At 44.3% G+C, this 23733-nt stretch overlaps 1 long non-coding RNA gene across 5 annotated transcripts in view; it reads right to left on the bottom strand.

Moving 5' to 3' along the window:
• LOC134350143 (uncharacterized) overlaps positions 1-23733 on the bottom strand; it is a 178418-nt gene that overhangs the window by 78491 nt on the left and 76194 nt on the right. For 2 of the 5 annotated variants that reach the window (XR_010018839.1, XR_010018836.1), the window contains one exon: positions 19542-21709. The exons of the other annotated variants lie outside the window; for them this stretch is intronic. This is a non-coding gene — a long non-coding RNA (uncharacterized LOC134350143). Of the gene's footprint in view, positions 1-19541; positions 21710-23733 lie in introns of those variants that run through there. 5 annotated transcript variants of the gene reach the window in all.

Below are 23733 nucleotides of genomic sequence, written 5' to 3' on the forward strand. Positions count from 1 at the left end.
TGACAGAATATTTGTATTACAAGAATGACAGAGAAGAGGTTGAAGGCAGAACATGCTGAGTGATCACTGTGGTAATGTCGAACTAAAATCATCAAGAGTTACCGCTTGTACTTAATAAAATGGCCACTGAGGGTATGTTCATGATCTTCAGCTGCTGTAGCTGATCCACTTCAAGGTTGGACGTGTTGTGCATTCAGCAATCCTTTTCTGCACACCACTGTTGTAATGCATTGTTATTTGAGTTACTGTTTCCGTCATGTCAGCTTACCCAGTCTGGCCATTCTCCTCTGACCTCGCTCATTAACAAGGTGTTTTTTTTTCCCCCTCAGGACTGCTGCTCGCTGGATTTATTTTTCTCTCTCTGCAACCTCTAGAACTGTTGTGCATGAAAGTCCCAGGAGATCAGCAGTTTCTGAGAAACTCAAACCACCCTGTCTGGCACCAACAATTACTCCATGGTCAAAGTCACTTAGATTACATTTCTTCCTCATTCTAGTGTTTGATCTGAATAACAACTGAACCTCTTGACTATGTCTGCATGCTTTTGTACAATAAAACGTTGCCACATGATTTGCAACAGGATTGATTCTCTGAGACCTCTGTTAGTCAGGGTCGATGAAGGATGTTACACCCTGGCTATCTAGATATGCAAAGCTGTGACAGTACGATATGGAGAGCAACCTGTTTCCCATGTAGCAAACTCCCCCACTCCATGCACCTGATGAACTCAAAGGAACGGCGGAGACCGATACAGCTTGGCACCAACAACGTTGCAGGAGTTGCCAGTCAGCATTGAATTCAACATAGGACTGCCTTGGGGACTTCAGTTCCAAATTTTTCCTTGGGGTTTACTCCTGAAGCCTATGATTTGAGTGTGTGTAGCCACAAGGCAGTGGAGGTTTGAGATTAGAGTTTTCCTTCTCCTAGATGAGTTGCTAACTACGGCTGATGAACCCCAACTGCCCAAAGTGAATGGTTTTAAGGTGCCAGTAACCCACCTTTGCCTCTTCTCCTTTCAGTAGAAGTGATTCCACTGGGCTTAGTGGTTAAACCACATATGAAGGCCAGGAGCTGCACTTGGTTGTCAGAGACTATTTGAAGTGCATGCCATTGAGAGCTTATTCCCATTACCACTCGTAGTCACTGAACACCTGTATATATACAGTATATCGAGAGAGAGATATCAGAAGTTAAGATTAAAGCAATATAAGGCACAGATTATAGAAATTATATCAGAATAAAATAATGCCTTATATCATACTGGTTATATGGCAATTTATGATCTACTTCTGTACATGTAACATTATATGTCATACGATTTCTAGCATTTACAGTCTGCTTTACTTTGGGAAACCCCACAGAAAATTGTGCTCTTTCTCATCAGTATTTATCTTTTGGATATTGTAGAGCAAGTGAAGCCTGTCTCACATTTTCTAAGATGGTGCTGAGCTATGATCTCTGTTGAGATTGAGGCTCAGACATAATTGTTCTTTAAGCTTGTAAGGATAGTTTTGGGGACAAAGAGGTGAGTTAGAAGTCAGGTTACAGTTAGGGACAGTGATGCATGGAAGTTAGAGGTCATACCAAAGGTTCAGAGGTTCAAAGGTCGAATTTAATGCCAGAGAAATGTATACAATATACATCCTGAAATACTTTTTCTTCGCAAACATCCACAAAAACAGAGGAGTGACCCCAAGAATGAGAGACAGTTAAACGTGAGAACCCCAAAGTCCCCCCCAGCTCCCCCCCCATGCATAAACAGCAGCATGCAATGATCCCCCCTCCCCCCACCAGCAAAAAAAACCGCATCGGTACCATCACCAAGCCCAAGTGTGTGCTAAGCAATAGCAAAGACACAGACCAAAGTTACCCCAGGGTTAAGTGTCAGGGATTTGGAGCAGTTAGAGGTCAGGCATCAGCTCCAGTTCCTTCATTCAAAGTCCAGCCATGTGGGTGGGTGATCCCATCCCATCCTGGATATCGGGCTGTGTTCCAGGATCAGATGTCTGTGCAAGCAGGAAGCTCAAGGGGTCACGAGGGCCGGTCAGTTGCCGCACCTGGAGTTCAAACCTGAAGTTCAGGGTCCAGTCTCCAGCTTGTCTGGGGGTCAGTAACGAAGATTGGACCCCAAATGTCAATCGGAAGTCAGGAAGTCGAAGCCCGATGGCTGAAGTCTGGAGACTGATGGAGTTTTTGGGAGGAAAGGAAGCCAGGGCTTGTTTTGCTGTTGTTGCTTTTGTTGCTTGTTGTGTCCGGCTCTGCTGAGCATTGTGGCTTGCTCTGCTGGAGCTAGGCTGCGTGGCAGAACTTGTGGGCTGCCCCCAGCACATCTCTAGGTTATGTTGGTTTTTCAACATCATCATCATTACGTGCTGTGCCATGTGACGTGGGTGACCATTGCCTATGATCGTGATTGTTCTTGTCAAGTTCTTCTACAGAAGTAGTTTGCCGTTGCCTTCTTCTGGGCAGTGTCTTTACAAGACGGGTGACCCCCCAGCCATTATCAATACTCTCCAGAGACTGTCTGCCTGGCATCAGCGGTTGCATAACCTGGACTTCTGATGTGCACCAGCTGCTCATATGACCATCCACCACTGCTCCCTTGGCTTCATGTGACCTTGATCCGGGGGTGTGAGTGTGTGTGGGCGGGGGGGAGTGGGTACTAAACAGCTGCTACCCCTTGTGCAAAGGAGATCTACAGGCTAGCGGAGGGATGGAATGCTCTACCTCTCCTTTGGTAGAGATGTATCTCCACCCTGCCAACAATGTTTCAATATACAGGTGATAAATAAATGTAAATCTGAATCTGAATGGTGTCACCGACGCTGTGACAGTATTTTAGCTTGGATCATGTTGATTCTTACACCATAGTACCGATTGTAAGTAGATAGAAGAGAACACAGTTTAAAACCCACCATGGATGTTACAGTTACTGGAAGTCTGAAATAAGAAAAGAAAATACTTAACAGGTCAGTAGCATCAGTCGAGGAAAAAACAGAATTTAATGTTATGGGTGCAGGCTGCTAAAAGTGTAAGAAAGGGGCAAGTGATGGAGAGAATAAAGGGGGAGTTTGTCATGGGGTGATGTGCAGAAGATATTAATTGATGTATGTCAATACAGCTTGGATTGCTCACTCTGTGTTTTCCTCAACTCACGGACATCAGCCATACGCTCAGAGGCTACGTTATTAGGTACCTCCTGTAGCAAATAAAGTGGCCACTGAGGGTTTGTTCGTGGTCTTCTGCTCCTGTAGCCAGTCCACCTCAAGGATCACTGTGTTGTGCATTCAGAGATGTTGTTCTGCACACTGCTGTTGTAATGTGTGGTTATTTGAGTTACTGCCGCCTTCCTGCTAGCTTGAACCAATCTGGCTATTCTCCTCTGATCGTTCTCATTAGAAAGGCATTTTTGTTTTTGATGCAGAACTGCTGCTCACTGGATACATTTTTGTTTGTTTCACCTCTTTCTGTAAACTCTTGAGACTGCCGTGTGTGAAAATCCCAGGGTGTCAGCAGTTTCTGTCAGACTCAAATCACCCTGTCTAGCACCAACAATCATTCCACGGTCAAAGTCACCTAGATCACATTTTTTCATCATTCTGATATTTGGTCTGGATGACCGCTGAACCTCTTGACCATGTGTGCAAGTTTTTCTGTGTTGTTGTTGCTACATGACTGGTTGATTTGACGCGTGCGTTAATGAGCAGGTGCTGAGGAGTACCTGTTGCAGTGGCCACTGAGTATATTTCAGCATCTGATTGGTCTCAACACAACTGAGAACAGTTTAGTTCCCAAGGGAGGAATTCAGCTCCTTCTACCGAAACAAGTGAGCCCAGATATATGAAGCTGCTGAGATTTTGGGTTTTGCCATTATTTACGAAAGCCAGTACTGTGTATCATTCCTCAGGTAAGGAGTAAAATTGCACACAGTGCTCCTGGTGCAGCATCGTTAGTACCCCGTACAGTTACTCATCACCTCCCTGTCTTAAATTCAACCCCTCTCACCATGAGGAGTTACATTCCATTGCCATATTGCACGTGTTGCATCTACAAACCAGCTTTCTGTGATCCATGCACAAGTACTCCCAAGACCTTCTGCACACAACAATCTTTCGCCATTTAAATAGTAATCTGATCTTCTATTTTTTCATTCCACAGTGGATGACCTCACATTTTCCAAAATCGTTCTCCATCTGTGAGACCCTTGCCCACTCACTTAATCTATCTATATCTCTCTGCAGACTCTCCGCATCCTCTATACAATTTGATTTTCCACTCAATTTAGTATTGAGTACAAAACTTTCAGGATTTGCAAAGTTCAAGGTATTTGCATGCTTAATCAAAAGCAAGAAATCACCAGAACTCTGTCCAATTGGACATACTACAGTTATGGAAAAGCAGGATGATTTCAGGTACAATTTGTACACTCAGCAATTATCTTTAACAAGCCACCTTTTACAATAGACACAAACAGCTGGAGGAACTCAGCAGGTCAGGAAGCATCTATGGAGGGGAATAAACAGTCAACATTTTGGCCGAAAATTTTTCATCAGGTCTGGAAAGGAAGGGGGAGAAACCAAATAAAAAGGTGGGGAGAGGAGAAGGAATACAAGCTGGCAGTGATAGTTGAAACCAAGGGAGGAAAAAGGTGGCTGAGTGGAGGTGGGGGCAGGGTGCAGTGAGAAGCTGGAAAGTAATAGGTAGAAAAGGTAAAGGGCTGAAGAAGAAAGAATCTGATAGGAGAGAAGAGTGGACCATGGGAGAAAAAGAAGGGGGGGGGCACCAAAAGAAAGTGATAGGCAGAAAAGGAGAAGAAAAGAGGTGAGAGGGTAGCTAGATTAAGGAATGGAAATGAAAAGAAGAGGAAGGGGAGGGTTGTAAAATTACTGGAAGTTAGAGAAATCAATGTTCATGCCACAAGATTAGACACTACCCAGATAGATAACGAGGTTTTGCTCCTTCAACCTGACAGCAGGCTCATCATTACCATAGATGAGGCCATGGAAAGACATGATGGAATGGGAATGGGAAGTGAAATTAAACTGTCTGGCCACCGGGGAATCCCGTTTTCTTGTGGCGGATGGAGTGAAGATGCTTGTCGAAGCAGTCCTCCAATCCACGCTGGGTCTCACCGATGTAGAGGAAGCTACATCAGGAGCACCTGATACAATAGATATCCCCAACAGGCTCGACATGACATGCTCCTTTTTGTCAGCTTCTTAGCGGAAATCAATCTTTTCTAGCTAATCAATAGTTGACTTGCAAAGGACACAAAATGAGATGTGAAAGCTGAAGAAATTTTGAAAGCAGGTTCAATTTTACTTATTTATTTTTTATTTAGAGATATGGCATGGAATAGCATCTTCCACCTCAAGAGGTGCATCCCCCAGCATGCACCTATTTAACCCTAGTCTAATCACAGGACAATATACAATGACCAATTAACCTAGGAACCAGTTCATCTTTGGACTGTGGTAGGAAACTGGAGCACCCCAGATGAAACCCACGTGATTATGGGGAGGATGTATAAACTGCCTACGGTGGACACTGTAATTGAATACTAACACTCAAGCTATAACAGTGTTGTGCTATCTGTGATGCTATCATGGTGCCTTTGTCTAGAGCTCTGTGATGTATGGGAAACTACTCCCACTTTATTAAGTACAGGAGTGGAACCTGCTGTGGTCTTCTGCTCCTGTAGCCCATCCACTTCATGGTTTGACGTGTTGTGCATTCAGAGATGCTTTTCTGCACACCACTGTTGTAACGCGTGGTCATTTGATTTACTGTTGCCTTCCTGCCAGTATGAACAAATCTGCCCACTCTCCTCTGACCTCTCTCGTGAGCCGAGCATTTTCACCTTCAGAACTGTCGCTCACTAGATGTTTATTGCTTTTTGCACCATTCTCTGTTGGACCTTCGAGACTGCTGTGTGTGAAAATTCCAGGAGATCAGCAGTTTCCAATATACCCAAACCACCCTGTCTGGCACCGACAATCATTCCATTGTCAAAGTTATTTAGATCACATTTCTTCCCCGTTTTGCTGTTTGGTCTGAACAACAACTGAACTTTTGACCATGTCTGCATGTTTTTATGCATTGAGTTGTGCCACACAATTGGCTGATTAGGTAACAGCATTAACGAGTAGGTGTGCAGGTGTACCTAATAAAGTGGCTACTGAGCGTGTGTGCTGATGAAGTGCAGTGCAGTCTTTTCCTTAATAGATGGTATGGATATTGAACTGTTTCTTGGAAAAGCACAATGAAGTACTTGCTGAAACCTTACATATTTCAGCAAGAGCTATGTGTTTTCTTCCTATTTAACACTGCAATCTGCAATCACACAGGAGAATATAATGTTAAGTTTGATTGTGAACACAATCCTACGCAGTTTGAAGGAATGCCACCAGTACTATTTAAAGGTGTCAGCTGCTACTGGATTAGTAATATCACCTGATGATGCAGTCAAGCACATTTTTAGATGTCTATTACACTTGCCCTGGGATTTTAATGTTCTCCAGTGTAATCTGCATGATGCTGAACCACTTCTCTTTCATTTACGAACCTCTGCTAAGGCAAATTGCATTCAGTCATGGATGATATGGTAAGCCTTCCTCTGGGAGTTAACAAAACCTGGGAAAATGAAGATGGCACACAAAGCAGAACAAGCTATTGGAAGGGAAAGGATAAGGTGAGCAGACATTTTTTCCCCCAAGCAATAGCTTATAGATTATTTTCACCAACAAACTTTATGGACCTATTTTTTTAAAGTTTCAGATTCAGTGGGAACTAACACTTATGATCTATTTTACTTCATTAAGGAGGATGTGACTAGAAACCTGTAATTCCTGAAGCCACTACTGCAATCTGAAAGCACCTGTTCTTGTCACAGAGTCATACACCATGGAAGTGCAGTGCTTTGAACTACTAGGTTTATGCTGAGCATCATACTTCTACCAATCACATACTACTCCCCCCCCCTAATCAATTGCCTCCAAATTTCACCATTCATCTGTACAACAAAGGCAACTTGTAGTAGCCTATTAACCTATCAAACTGCAGCTCTTTCAGATGAGGGAGGAAACCAGACCATCTAGAGAAAACCCACACGGGGAGAACATGTAAACAGCATCAGATTCAAATTCAGATTCAGATTTATTTATCTCAGGTACATCGAAACGTACAGTGAAATACGACATTTGTGTTAATTGAAGTCAGGGTTGAACCTTGGTTCTTACATAATCATGGATGTGATGTAAAGAAGGATGATTGTGATATTCCCCAGTTTTAAGAAAGTCCTAAACCATAGTCTGCAATGTAGGATCATTCTTAGCCCAGTAGTGTGTTGCTTGTGGCAGGTCGTTAACTTCTTCTCGCACACAGTACTCTGCATTGGGTTGAGCTGAAGGACATAGCTTTAGTTTTCTTAATCACAAGCAGTACAAGTGCATTAGACACAATGCATTAGGTAAGATTCTTCTGGTAAAAACGATAATGGTTTTTTTGAATTTTTCGAAATTATATTGTACTTTTGCATTTTATCTTTCCTATCAGTGCAGGATTGTTAACATATCTTTTATTTGGATGAAATTAAAGTCCATCTTCTAAATCACATGGATCTTTTAAATGTAATTAAAGAAATGCATTTCTCTGCGTAGGGTGGTGTTCAGGTTGTGAATGATTGGGGTATGAATGATTGTAGGAACTGATCCACTATCAGTAACAGTGTCTTGCAATCTACATTTGTAACAGCTACTACAATGAAACTAGAGCCTCACAGACTCTACAGAGACGCCAATTGGGATCACATGGAGGAACACTTCGGAAGGGCAGATGATTGTACACTTACTGATTCACAACTTGGTGTTATTAGTCAATTGCTAAGCTGTTTCAAAGCAATTACCTCTTGCGATTGTTGCACTGATGTACTAACTCGGGCTGATTCCTTCAAGGCATGTCTATTTTTATACCACTGGTCATTGTCGTTGAGGCTGTTAGGGAGCAGCGATCAGTAGTCAAAGGGTACTTAGCTAATAGTGGCACCATTAATAGAAGCAAAGACCAGCCTCCAAACGCTTCCATTGAATGTATTGATGCTTTTAAAGTCTGACCAGCAGATCTCCAGCCACAACCAAAGGTTGACTACTCCCAGACAATGCATACAAAATGCTGGAGGAACTCAGCAGGTTAGGAGATGAATAAACAGCTGACGTTTCAGGCCAAGACCCTTCATACCCTTCATCAAGGCTGACTAAACCATCCCATGTCATATAGATACACAAATTTTTGCCAGGTGAAACATCTTTTCCTATGAAAGTTGCTAAATATTTATTTGATTTTCATGACATGACCTGACATGGGAAAGGAATAGTCACAGCTTTGTTATGGTTTGAGAGTCACTTGGAGTCTGGAGCTAGAGGGGAAACATATCTATACTCAGTATAAACACAAACACAGGAAGGTTCAGGTGGAAGAATCTTCTTGAAGATTTACTTCCCAGACAAAATATGACAGGCAGCCTAACAAATGATTTCCCTGATGCAACTAAGGAGATCATCAAAGAGTTGTTTATTCTCGAAGGTGTTCAGAAAGCAAGGGAGAGTCAAACGGAACTGTGTTAGCTCACAATAAACTTGCAGAATCCTTCTGCATTTTGGGGGGGGGGGTGGGTGTTGGATCTGTGGTAGGTCCTCTGAAAGATGAAGAGCCAGCAAGCCTCACTCTTTGCATTCGTATGCTCACACTTCATTGTCCAAAGGTTCACGGAGAGAGAGCTCTGTGAAGCAAGGTGAATATTGTTGTAGGTTTTCACAAATAGAAAGGTGGAGGTGTTTTATATTTAAGAAAAGCTGTAGCAACTCATTTACTGAACAACAAAAACTGTACACAAAGTGTGCTAAAAACCCTTAACGTAATTATGTCATCACGCCTGGACAGCTCCTTAAGATGAACCGCATTTGTGGTTGTGAATTATGTACATTTCCATCAATTGCGTTACCCTACAAAAGCACCCCCCAGAATTCACTAAAACCGGCATTGTGAGCCTGGTCAGAGCTCAGACAAGCCGGCTGGCTCGGGTCCTGTGTTCATTGGCTGGAGGAACAGCAGGTACCTCTGGCTCGTCCAGAGCTGTGTTGATATGCTGGTGGTCATGTTGTGACGGCAGGGACATGGCAACGGAATCCTCCAAATCTGGTTTAAAATGATCTACCGGAACACATTAGGGTATACCCCTCTTATCTATGATAAAAGTCTTTTCTCTCTGTTCCAAAATGCAGAATGGGCCATCGTAAGGGAGCCTAAGGGGATGTTGGAGTGCATTATGACAGACAAAAACAAACAAGGTGGAATGCAAGTCAATAGGAACCCAAGAGTACTGTACACCATGATGGGAGGTTGGAATAGGTGCAAAGGAATTGAATTTACTGAGGAGGGTGGAATGTTGTTGAGCGGTTAACCACGCAATCGTGGCATCAGAAATAAAATCAACTGCCCCTATACCAATTCAGCTCTTTGGAGCTGTTCTGAGCCCCAGCAGGACCCACAGGAGATGATCATGCCAACACTCATCTGTCAGGGAAGCCCTCAGAGCAGCCTTTTACGGGTGGCGAAACTGCTTGCATAGGCCATTGGACTGCAGGTGATACGCCATGGTGTGATGTAGCCTAATGCTGAGGTTACCATCGCAGCCCAGAGGTCTGATTTGAATCGGGGACCACTGTCAGAGGAAACATCAGATGGGGCACCAAACTGGTGCTGGTGAAAGCCTAAAGCCACGTCCGCAGCTGCCGTCGATGCTAGAGGTACGACTTCTGGCCACAATGTCCACCATGGTATGAAGGTGTGTGAAATCGCTGGGGTGGGGGGCAGGGAGAGGACCAACAAGGTCCACATCGACTTGGTCAAACCTTCACTCAGGGACCTCAATAGGTGCCAATGGCATCCTGAATATCATGGTTAATTTTTGGCAGCTGGCACTCTACACAGGCACAGTCCAATCACACACATCCTTTCTAAGGACCTGCCACACAAACTTTAGTGCAACCAGTTTCTATGAGACCTTCTGTCCTGGACGCAAGATGCCATATATGGAGTCGTAAGCAGTCTGCCTCCAGTTTGCAGGCACGATGAGGTGAGGGTGACCAGTTGAGACATCACACAGGAGAAAAATCCCAGCTTCCCTGAACTTAATGTCAGCCAATCACAGGCTGTTGGTTTAGCATGGACCTTTGGGTCCGTAACTTGGTTGGCTGCCTTGCCGGCACAGACAATCCCTATGTGTACGGCCTCAGTGACTGGCCATGACAGGCAATCAGCCACAGCTGCATTTTTCCCCTTCCTATGTTGTATATCAGTTGTGAACGCCAATATGTAGGCCAGTTGGCGTTGCTGCCAAGCAGACCAAGGGTCTGATAATTTGGCCACCACATGGATGTAGTCAACAAACACTATGAAATGGCAGCCCCCTAGAAGAAAATGAAAATGTTGGACAGCCAGATAGAGACCGTATCACAGTCAAACATGTTCACAGTCAAACGTGCTATGCTATGCTTCCTTTTGAGGGGCATGGAGTTGCTAGGCGACGAAGGCGAATGGCTGCCACACACTTCCGATCAACTCAGCATAGTCCGATGCTTCAGTGATAATGGTTAGAGGCGTGTTGGGCAGTGGGTGCGCCAGGAGGGTGGCTTTGGAAGGAACTTGTTTAGTATCATCAGAGGCTCTGGTCATGTCTGCTGGCGAGTCAAGCATGTGATTAGGGGCATTGCCTTTAAGCACACAATACAGAGGAAGCATAAGTTCAGCAGCTCGTGGAATGAAGTGTTTATAGAAATTCACTATGCCTAAAAACTCCTGTAGTTTATTAGTAAGGCAGGGCAGGGGAAATCCATAATAACAGCTACTTTTGATGGGAGGGGTTGCACACCTTCTGTGGAAATGCTTTGGCCAAGAAAGTCAATGGTTAACATCCCAAACTGGCATTTAACAGAGTTGATAATCAACCTGTGTTGGCTTAAACACTCAAAAAGCGTGCAGAGATGAGATACATGTTTGGATTTGGATGCACTGGCGACAAGTATGTCATCCAGGTGAACAAAAGTAAATTAATACAGAGTCCATCAGCCATTGGAAAGTCTGTGCTGCATTCTTTCTACGGCATGCATGGAAATTCAAAGAGGACAAACGGGGTTATCACAGCCATTTTGGGAGTGCCCTCCGAGCACACAGGTGCCTGTTGGTAGCCCCTAACTAGACTGACTTTGGAAAAAATTGAATTTCCAGATGAACATGCCAAGAAGTCTTGGATGTGTGAGACCGGGTAACAATCGGGGGTGGGGGCCTTGTTAAGGCGTTGGTAACCGCCACAGGGGCAGCAACCACCAATGGACTTAGGGACCATATGGAGGGGTGAAGCCCAGGGGATATTCCACTGGTGTACAATGCCAAGTCTTTCCATATTGGCAAACAACCTTTGTGGTTGCCAGCTTTTCTGGGACCCAATCTATGTGCTCGGGCATGGACTGGGAGTGCAGTTGTGGAAATGTGGTGCTTGACCCCTTGTTTTTTAACTGTAGTGGAGAATGTGGGCTTGGTGAGGTTTGGGAATTTGCCCAGCAGTCGAGTAAACTCACATGTGGTGGTGCCTGCACCTGACAGAGTTGTTGTGAGGAACTTACTGGAGCAGGGTTACAACCTAAAGTCCTTGACATCTATAAGCTGGCAGTTCTTAAGATCAACTAATAGTCCTTGGGCACACAAGAAATCTACACCAAGCAGAAGTTTAGCTACTTCAGCCAGGATGAATGCCCATGTGTAATGTCACTCACTGAAGTAGAATTTCACCCCTCGTGTCCCATTGCTCTGGATCTTGCTGCCATTGGCGGCCTCCAGTGAGGTTTTGTCACTCTTTGCCTTCTCATCAATAGGAGATGCTGGTGGCACACTCACTTGAGCGCCTGTGGCACACAGGAAGCATTGCCTTGAAAGGGTGTCCGTAATGAACAGTTGATGACCCTGGTAGCTGGAACCATGGGGTTCCCAGACCTCTGATGTCCCAAAGCACTGGCTCTGTCAAAGCTACCAGGTTGTCAGCACTTCCTAGATTTCATACCAAAGCAAGCGTGGTAAAAACACAGTCCCAGTGTCTTCTGTTTCATAGCTTCAAGTATCCTTACGTTGGAGTTCTTGCTAACTACACTTATCAAGGAAGATAATGCACCGCTGCCTAGTTGACTGTAGACCATCAGCCATTTTAGCAAGCTCCCTATAGTTTGTTGTGGGTTCATTAGTGAGGACTATGTGAACTTGATCAGGCATTTGTTGCTTGAGGAGTTCTTTAAAAATAAAACAAGGATGGTGATTTCCCAGGAGAGACAGCATGTGGTCCATTAACTCTGACTGATTAGCATCGCTGAGGACGGGCAAGGAGAACAACTGTTTGATGCACTCAGATTCCGGTAGTCCAAAAGTCTGTAAAAGGTGAGTTTTCAGCAATCAGTATTTGTAGTCTTCAGGCAGATGTTCTAGATGCACCAGTCTTGCAGCTCTGGAGTTATTGAGTGACGCTGCAACATAGAAAGATTCGGTGTTGTTGGTAGAGATTTCTCACTGTATGTACTGGGCCTTGGCTTGTACAAACCAAGCAATGGCATTTGCTCCCAAAACTCCAGCAGTTTCAAAGTGGCCGTGTTGGCTGATATGCTCCATAACTCTGGAATCAGTTTTCTTTTTACAGCAGGGAATGGGATACGTTAGGATGTTACCGAAGGTTGCAAGGGACACATGCACACCAACTTAGGGGCAATTCCTTTATTAACTTCAACGTATCATTGGTTGTTAGCGTGCAGTTTCTATTAACTTTTAACACTTGTATTGTGAGTGGTGAGTGAACTTGCAAATAGGGAATTTGAACGCACATTATCAATATCTGTAACTGTTAGTCAATTCTGTATAATTTCTCTGTTCAAGCTGCAGTAAAGTGTGGTGACAGGTGCCATGCTGTTCTCCTCGTGCGCAAGTAGATAAAGTGTGATTGAGGAACAAGTGTGAATTTTCAGAGTCCAGTTCATCGGCAACGACAGAGGATATGCAAATCCTTCTAAATGGCCCATACATCAATAAGGCCGCAGATGGTACAGCCTCCTGGATCTTCCTGTCCTCCAACATGGAGGACATAGAGCACAAGAAGTATAAGATCCCGGAGAAAACACTGACTCTAGAAAATAAGACAAGTGCCATTTGGTTTGTAGAATATAGCACACTAGAGCAAAATGCAAACCCTTCTGCCCACAATGCTGGGCCTTCTCCACAATCAGTAAAACCCATTCCTCCTACACAGCCAATGACCCATGTTCTTCTTACACCCATGTGCTTTCTAATAATCTCTTAAATGCCCCTTTTTCATCAGCCTCTACCACTACTTCCACTAGTTTCCTCAAGATGTATAAATCTCCCAGAAGCCAGACGTCAGCTCCGTGGGGCTGGATGGGTCCTGAACTGCAGGAAGTGTGAAAAGCTCTGCTTCTGGCAACATGTCAGAATCCATGAGGAAATGCATCATCACCCTCATCCTTAAGCAGAAGGGAAAGAAGATGGGCTTCAGGAATTAACAACTCATCTACTATTGAATATGGATTTCAAAATCCCATTTAAAATCATTGCCAATCTGATCAAGTCTGTTCCAGGACAGATGATCGAACCAGAGCAAATCCACTCCCTACCTGGGAAGAAAAACTCTGACAGTCTTGCATTGTTCAAAAGATACTGTCACCTATGTGAGGGACTGGGGAGTGGACTATTGTACCCAGACATGATGGATGTAACCACCAAAGTGAGCTTTGGGGAGGGATTCAGGAATTGAATCCACAGCCATCTGTGGTGCAGTCCAAAGTAATGGCTGGGAAGCAGGAATCTACTCCATTAAGTCTGGTGTCAGGCAGTTGTTCATCAGAAAGACTGCAGACAGAAGAGTGGTGATGATGCCAGGCTGTAGGAGCTTAAGTACATGGATAACATAACCATCTTCTGCCTGGACACATGGTGTGTCCTCTGAGTGGTTAGCATCGGTAACCAGTCTGAGCTGGCCTTGGGGACCAACCACCCACAGGAAGAGCAATAACGTGTTCTTTGCCAACTGGTTTGAGCAGTTCTCTGTCCTCTTCACCACCTAGTCTGTTTACCCGAAGGGGCTGTGATCTTGCTCAGTGTAGCAAGAACTGGCTGGAATTACGGGAGAGGCACACCCCCTTGATGATAGGCAAGAACCTAGTTATCAAGCATGATGTACTTGGATATATACTTTTCCTCTGCCATGACAAACAGTAGAGTCTTCTTCTGTTTCACAGAACATAGAACAGCACAGTACAGGCCCTTTGGCCCACAATGTCGTGCTGACCTTCTAACCTACTCCAATATTAATCTAATCATTTTCTCCCATGTAGCCCTTCATTTTTCTTTTATCCATGTGCCTATCTAAGAGTGAGCCTCTTAAATAAACCCAATATACCTGCTTCAACCTTCTTCTACCACCATGCAAATATCACTGTGTGTATGTAAAAAAAACAAACAAACCACCTCTGGCAACCCCTCTACACTATCCTCTAACAACCTTAGAATTATACCACCTTGAGAAAACGGCACTGGCTGTTCTCTTTATCGGTGGCTCTTATCACCTCTTATACAGAAATCAATTCTCTTCCAATCCTCCTTCTGTCATGGTCCAGATCGGGGTTTCTTTAAATTTACTTTGTTTATGTTATGATCTGGACCGTTGACTCCCTGTTTCCCTTTAGTTCCCTGTTTTCCTGTGTCCCTTGGCCTTGGGGATTAGAGACAATTTACTCTCGGCTGAACTGGTAGTTTATAATCTCCTGCTTTCAGCTGTTCGGCGCGAGAGTGTCTGCAAAGTCACCAATGGTACGGTGTGCCAATGTCATCTGGCCGGAGCAAGCCTAGTCTCTGCCCGAAGTGAGTGCCGGTAATTCGACTTTCCTCACCGGAGCAACCCCGTCAAGTTACCTCACCAAAGCGAGCCTGCAAATTTTCCTCACCGAGGTGGGTCCGTCAGTTAACCCGTCGGAGGGAATCAAGAACCTCTGTCTACTGTTCCCGGGCTGAGTCGAGAGCGCGCCACTACCCGGAGGCTCCAAGTCAAGTCCTGTCCCTGGCGGCATCCAAATTCCAAGTCAAGACCCGGTCCTGGCGGCTTCCAAGTTCCAAGTCAAGTCCTGGCCCTGGCGGTCTGTGATTCCTGTCCTACCCCCCTGTCTGAATCCCTTCTCTGCCCCTCTCACCTCTAGCCCTCGTCTGCAACCCCCGCCTGCACTTCCTTCCAGTTCCATCGCCGGAGCTAGATAGGTACTGTCTGGTGTTCTTTTGTGTTGGTCTTGTCTTGTCCTCGCCTCCATGGGGTAAGTCAAGCCATCTTGCCATTGCCCCGAGGGGGGTCATGAGTCCCGGCCCTATGTCCTGTACCCAAGGAGGGGTCCCGGCTCTCTGTTCTGTGTGTGAGTCCCGGCCCTATGTCCTGTACCCAAAGAGGGGTCCCGACTCTGTGTTCTGTGTATGTGTCCATGGTTCCATGTACCTGCTCTCCCGAGACCGAGGCTCTGTTTTCAATGTTCCTCCTCTCCCTAGCCCATGTCATGTCCATGCCTGGTTCTGGGGTCCGAGCCCGGGGCACGACCCAGGTACTGGGTCCTTGCCCAGTCTCTGGCTTGGAGTCCATACCGTGTCCTCTTCATGTTGCCGCTAGTTCTGGGATCCAATTCCAAGTCCTAGCCCAGACCCCTAGACCCAGCCTAGTCGTAGTCCTGATTCCTTGTCCAGTTCACTATTCCTGCTTCTGCTTTGTTCTCCTGGTATCAAACAATAAACTCAATTTACTTAACCTCACAAGATGTGTCTTGCATTTTGGTCCACCCTTGCAGCAATACCAACTAGAGAAGAGGCAGTGTTGAATTAGGGGTAACATGAGGGGGAACTTCTTTACTCAGAGAGTGGTAGCTGTGTGGAACGAGCTTCCAGCAGAAGTGGTTGAGGCAGGTTCAATGTTGTCATTTAAAGCTAAATTGGACAGCTATATGGACAGGAAAGGAATGGAGGGTTATGGGCTGAATGCAGGTCAGTGGGACTAGGTGAGAGTAAGATCTCGGCACGGACTAGAAGGGCTGAGGTGGCCTGTTTCCATGCTGTAATTGTTATATGGTTATATATCTACTGCTCTACCTTCATCAATTTGGTTTGCCATTTCCTTGTAGAATTCATGACCTGCCCTTCACAAAGTCATGCTGAATATACCTAATTAGACTATGCTCTTCCAAATTCTCGTAAATACTGTCTCTATTAATCCCCTCCAATAGCTTGCCCAACAATTTACTGGTCTCTAGCTCCCAGGATTATCCCTCTTATCTTTCTTGAACAATGCGATAACATTTGCCACCCTCCAGTCTCTGGTACTATTCCTATGACCATTGAGAATGAACGATCATCACAGCCACTCTTCCCTTGCTTCCTATAGTAACCTGAGATATATCCCATATGGTCCAGAGGATTTACATGCATCTATCCTAATACTTTTCAAAAGTTCCAGCACTTCCTCTTTCTTAATGTCAACATGTTTTAGCATTTTAGCCTGTTCTAGGCTGACCTCACACTTGTCAACATTCATCCCATTATTGTCACTGGTGAATACTGAAGGAAAGTAACTCAATAGGAACCTTCCCTACCTTTTCTGACTCCAAGCACATATTTTCTCTTCTATCCCTGATTGGTCCTACACTCATACTAGTCATCCTTCTGTACTTCCTGTATGTGTAGAAAGACTTGGGTTTTCCTTAATCCTATTCCCCAAGGCCTTTTCATGTCCTCTTCTCGCTCTCCTAATTCCCTTCTTAACCTTCTTCCTGGATATTTTATATCTCTCAAGAGCCTTGCTTCCTAAACCTCAAGTGTGCTTCCTTCTTCCTGTGGACTAGTCGTTCCATATTTCTTGTCAACCATGGTTCCTTCACTCTACTGTATTTTCCCTGCCTCAACTGACATACTTATGCAGAACCCAATACAAGTATTCCTTAAGTAACCTCATCATTTCTGTTGTACATTTCCTCAAATGCATCTGTTCCCAATTTATGCTCACAAGGAATGGCATCATAGAGCATTGTACTTTGTCCTCCCCTCATTAAGTACTTCCCAATACCATCTGATCTTATCCCTGTGGTCAACATCAGGGAGTTGTGGTCACTGTCTCCAAAATGCTCACCCACCAAGGGATTTATCACCTGGCCAGATTCATTAACTAGTAGGAGATCCAATATGGTCCCTCCTCTAGTTGGTCTGTCCACAATTGTGTCAGGAATCCTTCCTGGACACACTTAACAAATTTTGCCTCATCTAAATCTTCTGCACTAAGGAGGCTCTGATCAATATTAGGAAAGTTGAAGTCATGACAACGATATTTCATCTGGAGATCTGAGGTAGTGTGTGTCCAATGATTGGTAATGCCCAAGTCTCCCAAGAATGACGAAAAATTACAGCCAACATTGTCCTTTTCCAAATGGCCACCTTTGGGTCTGGCTGTATCAAGCTGTGTGTAGAAGTGAAGCGTGCAAACAGTAAATTTCCCTGCATGCTGACTTACACTTGTTCCTGGTGTTGAAGTTATGGGCCTGATCTCATTGTCCAGTGATGTTCCGTTGAGTTGAACTTGCCTTTGTACAAAAGTGTTTTGATTAAAAACATCCTTGACCATAAACTCACCAGGCAGCAATCAAAATGGTGGATCCTGAGTGAGGAGGACGTGTTGCATCCTGTGAGATGGCATCCTAAGCAGACTGTCAGCTGTTTGGCAGAATGCCTCTTCACCAAAACTCAACAAAACACAGCAGGACTTCACTCGGCCAGTAATGAGAGGGACCTTCTCAATCAGATTCCTCCTGACTGGTCAGTCTCACTCACGATGCTCGCTGCTCCTCAGGAAGCCGCAGTGTGACTGTGACAATTGGCTGCCTCTTTGCAGACTGTGCATTTGCCAAGAAGATCTGGAAAAGAATGACAAGGTCCTTGTCAATGTTTGTCCCAAGCAGCTGTGTAACAAAGGTCTCGTTGAATTATGGCGTGTTCCCGGGGATAAATACTGAGACAAACATTGTGTGCTGCTGAAAGACCTTTAACTCAGTGAAAGAGTATGTGTCCTCAGGCTCCTGTATCTCCTTCCTCATGCTAGTAAAGAGAAGAGGGCATGTCATGACTGGTGAGAGAACTTCAATAAGAATACCACCTCTTTTGAGCACCATCTCTTGATGATGTCCTAGTGGGAAGGCTTGCGCCTGTGATGGAGCTGATGAGTCCACAATCCTCTGAAACCTCTTTTGATCCTGTGTATTGCAGTGTCCATACCAGGTAGTAGTGAGGTAAACAGTTAGAATGTTCTCCATGATATATATGCAGAAATTTGCAAGGTTCTTTGGTGACACATCAAATCTCCTCAAACTCTGAATAAAGTAGAGCTGTTGGTGTGCATCCTCATGGTTGCATCAATATGTTGGGCCCAAAATAGATCTTCTGAGACGTTGATGCTCAGGACCTTGAAGCTGCTCATCCTTCCCATTGCTGACCCCTCGACGTGCATTGACACGTAGTCTCTCGACTTCCCCCTTCCAGAGGTCTGCACTGAACTCCTTGGTTCTCCTGACATTGAGTGAAAAGTTGTTGTTGCACTCCTATCTGACTCCTTTAGGCCTCCACGTTGCTAAGTGATACATTGAAACTCCGTGCAGCTTTGTGAAGAAAGATGCAATTCTAGGTCCTGCCACTAGTGGGCACTGTGGAACTGTTTTGTGTAACAGCCTCTCAAACACTTGATGGGTGCATTGAGTGGCATTGGTACGCTCAATTAAATTATATAATATAATAAATATTATTATATTATAGATCACTGTAAACAAATTATTATTGGTTTGGTGACACAACTAAAGCAGTGATTTGATTACACCATGAATGCAAAGGCCCGTACTGATTTCATTCTATTTCCTGAATACATTTTAATTAATGAAGCTTTTTTTTAAAAGATTGGCTTTATTCATCACACATATATCGAACGATACCGTGAAATGTGTCAGTTGCGTCAAATCACTTCAGCGAGGATTGTGCTGGGAGTGGCTCACAAATATCATCACACTTCTGAGACCAATATAGCATGCCTACAACTCACTAACCCTAACCATATATCTTTTTTTAGAATGTGGGAGGAAACCAGAGCACCCGGAGGAAACCCACATGGTCACGAGGACAACGCAAAAACTCCTCACAGGCAGAGGCAGGAATTGAAACCCTCTCGGTGATTGCTGGTTCTATAAAGCAATGTGCTAGCCACAAGGCTACTGTGCTGCCCAAAGTATTAAAATATCCTGAATATTTAAAGCACAAGAAAAATGAGTCTGTGGAGTATAGTGGAGAGGCCCCTCAATGGCTAGTATGAACTATTCTTTATGGTTTTGACTATGTAAGGAAGGAAAGTCTAATATTTATCAGATTTACCTCTATGAGTTCAGCTAAAAGCGTCTTTTTAATCAAGGTGCCTCCCATCTATTTGAGACTGGAGTCCAAACCTGTCCAGATCCCTCTGCTGTCTGCTTCAATCCATTCATTTGGAACATCTGGTGGGATTCACTATTGGACTTTAAGTAGTCTGCCAACATTAATTTATTATGTTTGGCTGATTGACACCCAGTTACTGTATATTTTCTGGTGTACTAACAAGATGGAGGATAATAGGTTTAAGAGAGAATATACTTCAGGCTGACTAATGACCATTTCCTTCTATGCCTCATCACTTAATTCTTTGCGTCTGCCAAATTTCCACAGAGCGTCACAAGACACTACCTACCACCTTGGAGTCCCATGCATAACAGCTCCTCGGTATTTTGTTCCAATAAGGACTTTTTTTGTGAAAGTGACTTTATTGTCATATTGTAATGGGCTCGGTTGATCAGACCCAAAAGACCTAAACAATTTGTGTGTCCAGGAGATGTGGTAATAAATGTACAAACACAACAAAGTAACTTAAGCCTCATTTATTATCACCCAATTTATTGTTCTCATGCCACTAATTCAGCCTAGTTTCTTTCATTCAAACAACTAATAGCTTGGCCTTTTCTGGTTGGCTGCCAGTGACTAGTGGTGTTCTTCAGAGGTCAGTATTGGGACCGCTACTTTTCACATTGTTTGTCAATAATTTAGATAATGGAATCGATGGCTTTGTGGCAAAGTTTGCGGATGGTTTGAAGATAGGTGGAGGGGTAGGTAGTGCTGAGGAAGCAATGCGATTGCAGCAGGACTTAGACAAATTGGAAGAATAGCCAAAAACATGGCAGATGGAATACAGTGTTGGTAATGTACGATAATGCATTTTGGTAAAAGGAACAATAGTGCGGACTATTCCCTAAATGGAGAGAAGGTTCAAACATCAGAGGTGCAGAGGGACTTGGGAATCCTCATGCAAGTCTCCTAGAAAGTTAAGTTACAGGTTGAGTTTGTGGTAAAGAAGGCAAATGCAATATTGGCATTTATTTCAAGTGGAGTAGAATATAAAAACAAGGAGAAAATGCTGAGTCTTTATAAGACACTAGTCAGGCTGCACTTGGTGTATTGTTAATGGTTTTGGGCCCCATATGTCAGAAAGGATATGTTGTCATTGGAGAAAGTCCAGAGGAGATTTACGAGGATGATTTCAGGAATGAAAGGGTTAACATATGAGGAGTGTTTGGCAGCTTGGGTCTGTATTCACTAGAATTTAAAAGAATGAGGGGGATCTCACTGAAACCTACTGAAAATTGAAAGAACTAGATGTGGAGAGGATGGTTCCATTGGTGGGGGTATCTAGAACTAGAGGGCACAGCCTCAAAATCGAGGGGTGACTCTTTAGAACAGAGGTAAGGACGATTTTTTTTTAGCCAGAGGATAGTAAAACTGTGGAATGCTCTGCAGCAAACTGCGGGGGAAGCCAGGTCTGTGGGTATATTTAAGGCGGAAGCTGATCATTTTCTGATCCATCAGGGCATCAAATAATATGTCAAGAAGGCGGGTGTAGGGGGTCGAGTGGGATCCAGGATCAGCCATGATGGAATGGCGGAGCAGAGGCGATGGGCTGATTGGACTAATTCTGTTCCGAAGTCTTATGGTCTTATGTGTTCATCGACAGACATTCTCATGCCACTGGTGCCTAAGGCTGGGCAAGACCATGAATCGAACGACTATCAACAAACGTCAGACATTAATTATCAAACTTACGGTGTTTAACTTGTATAGATACCTTACAAGTCCACAAAGAGTGAAAATGTCATTTGGAACTGTTCGGACTTCCATCTTGCAAATAATTTACAAATTTAATACACCACAATGCACATATGCACAAGTACATGTACGTACGGGTGCAGTGAGAAACACACTTGCCACAGCATCACAGATAAATAGCATTAGAGAGACGGCATTTACAAGTGACTCATAAATAAAACATAACTGATACACAATTATGCAAGAAAGAACACAAGCAGAACAAAATAAAGTCCATCGTAGAGCAAAGTGCTCAAAAGGGTCAGATTAGGGCTGTAGAATGTGGTTAAGAAATAACTGGTGGCGTGTCACTTCAGGCCCCTGTACCTACTGCCCAACCATAGCTGCAAGATAATGACATGGCCCAGATGGTGGGGACCTATGATGAAAGAAATTACCACCTTTATTTAAGTAAATAACAAAAATTAGCCAATGTGCATAATGTTGAAGACTCATAACAAAATGGATGCAGATAGTCCTTCCACCAAAACATATGTCATCACACTTGATAGCCTGTCAGTTCAGTGTACTTCATTTTATTGCCGAGAGATTATAGGGACCTGAGATCCTGGGTCTATTTAACTCTGTCTGTAATTCATAGATTTTTAATTATCGATGTGCATAATCTGTGGACTTACTATCTTTATAATAAAGGACCCAAAACTAAACCTACAGATTCTAGCGAATGCTCATTGACTGAATCAGTCTCCCTCTCTTGCTCTCCCCCCTCTTCCTCTTTCTCTCTTCCCCCTCTCTCCCCTCCCCTCCCTCTCCCCACCTCTCTCTCCCCTCTCTCTCTCCCCCTCTCTCTTCCCCCTCTTTTTCCCCCCTCTCCCCATCTCTCTTCCTCCCATCTCTTCCCCCTCCCTCTCTCTTTTCCCCTTTCTCTTCCCCCTCTCCCCCCCCTCCCCTCTCTCACTCCCACCCTCTCTCTCCCCCCTCTCTCTCTCTCCCCTCTCTTCCCCTCTTTCTCTTCCCCCTCTCCTCCGCTCTCTCTCTTTCCCCCTTCTGTCTTCCCTTTCTCTCTCCCGTTCCCTCTCTCTCCCTCTCTCCCCATCTCCCCTCTCTCCCTCTTCCCCTCCTCTCCCCCTCCCTCCATGGACTTTGTCCTTTGGAGTATTCTCCACAATTTCTGATTTTCAGCATCTTGCTTTTATGAAGGTGTCTTTCAGGTTGTTAAGTAAACATGAGATTTTGCAGATGCTGGAAAACCAGAGAGACACATACAAAATGCTGGAGGAACTCTGCAGATTAGGCGGCATATATGGAGAGGAATAAGTGGTCTATATTTTGGGCAGAGATCCTTCATCAGGACTGGAAAGGAAGGGAGAAGAAACCAGAATAAGAAGGTGGGGGAGGGGAAGGAGGACAAGCTGCAAAGTGATAGGTGAAACCTAGGTGGGGGGGGAAGGGTAGGTGGGTGGGGGATGGGCGAAGAAGTGAGGAGCTGGGAGGAGGTAAGTGGAAAAGGTAAAAAGTTGAAGATGAAGCATGTTACATGTACAAACGTTTGTATTTTTGCATACAATATCTGAGGAACAATAGCTCTCTTAAAATCAATTCTCATGGACCAGAAAAGGAAGTTTGATGTCAGTCTATCAAAAGAATAGGAGGCGGATGCCATGGATAAAAGGGGATTATATAGTGTATGAAATTGGAAGCTAATACCTGATCTGGTATAGGGAGTCACTACTGAATTCTTGGTTTTACACGCATTATTACTATCATGTTAGCTGGAAGGTAATTCAGAACATTTGAACATTCACTGTGCATTCTTGCATAATCACAGCTGTTGCTCTGGAAAGAAGAATTTTGTGGTAATTTATCAGTCACTGGCCTTAATTTTTCCACAGACTTTTAATCATGAAGCAATTTCACTCTTTAAGACCAATAATAAAATTGGAATCAACAAATATTTGAATGATGTTAGCAATACGATTACACTGCAGATTATTGCACAAAACTTAATATTGGGCGGATATCGCTGTAGGCGGATTGAAAGTATGTGTATTATAGCTCCATCCTCAGATTTCACTGAAGTCAGACTCAGGCCAATCAGTAAATATTACAAAACCCCGGGGTACTCTCCCTGAGGGCTCAGTGCAGGGACAATTAATAGAAATTTAGTCTGATTTTTGTGACAGATGCCAGAACCTGCCCACTCAAGTTTCCAGCATGCAAGAGCATGGGTGAATTTAGGTCCTTTGTGAAAGGAGCTTATTTCTTTATAATTAACTCTATGTCGCACTGTGGTTGGTATTATGCTTTACAGTGCTAGCAGTCAGGGTTCAGTTGCTGCTGCAGTCTCTAAGGAGTTTGTACACTTTCCCCATGACTTTAGCTGCTCTGGTTTCCTCCCACATTCCAATAAGACATACAAATTAGAGTTAGCAAGCTGCGTGC

Source organism: Mobula hypostoma, chromosome 1 (assembly GCF_963921235.1).
Source record: "Mobula hypostoma chromosome 1, sMobHyp1.1, whole genome shotgun sequence".
NCBI classification, from domain to species: domain Eukaryota; kingdom Metazoa; phylum Chordata; class Chondrichthyes; order Myliobatiformes; family Myliobatidae; genus Mobula; species Mobula hypostoma.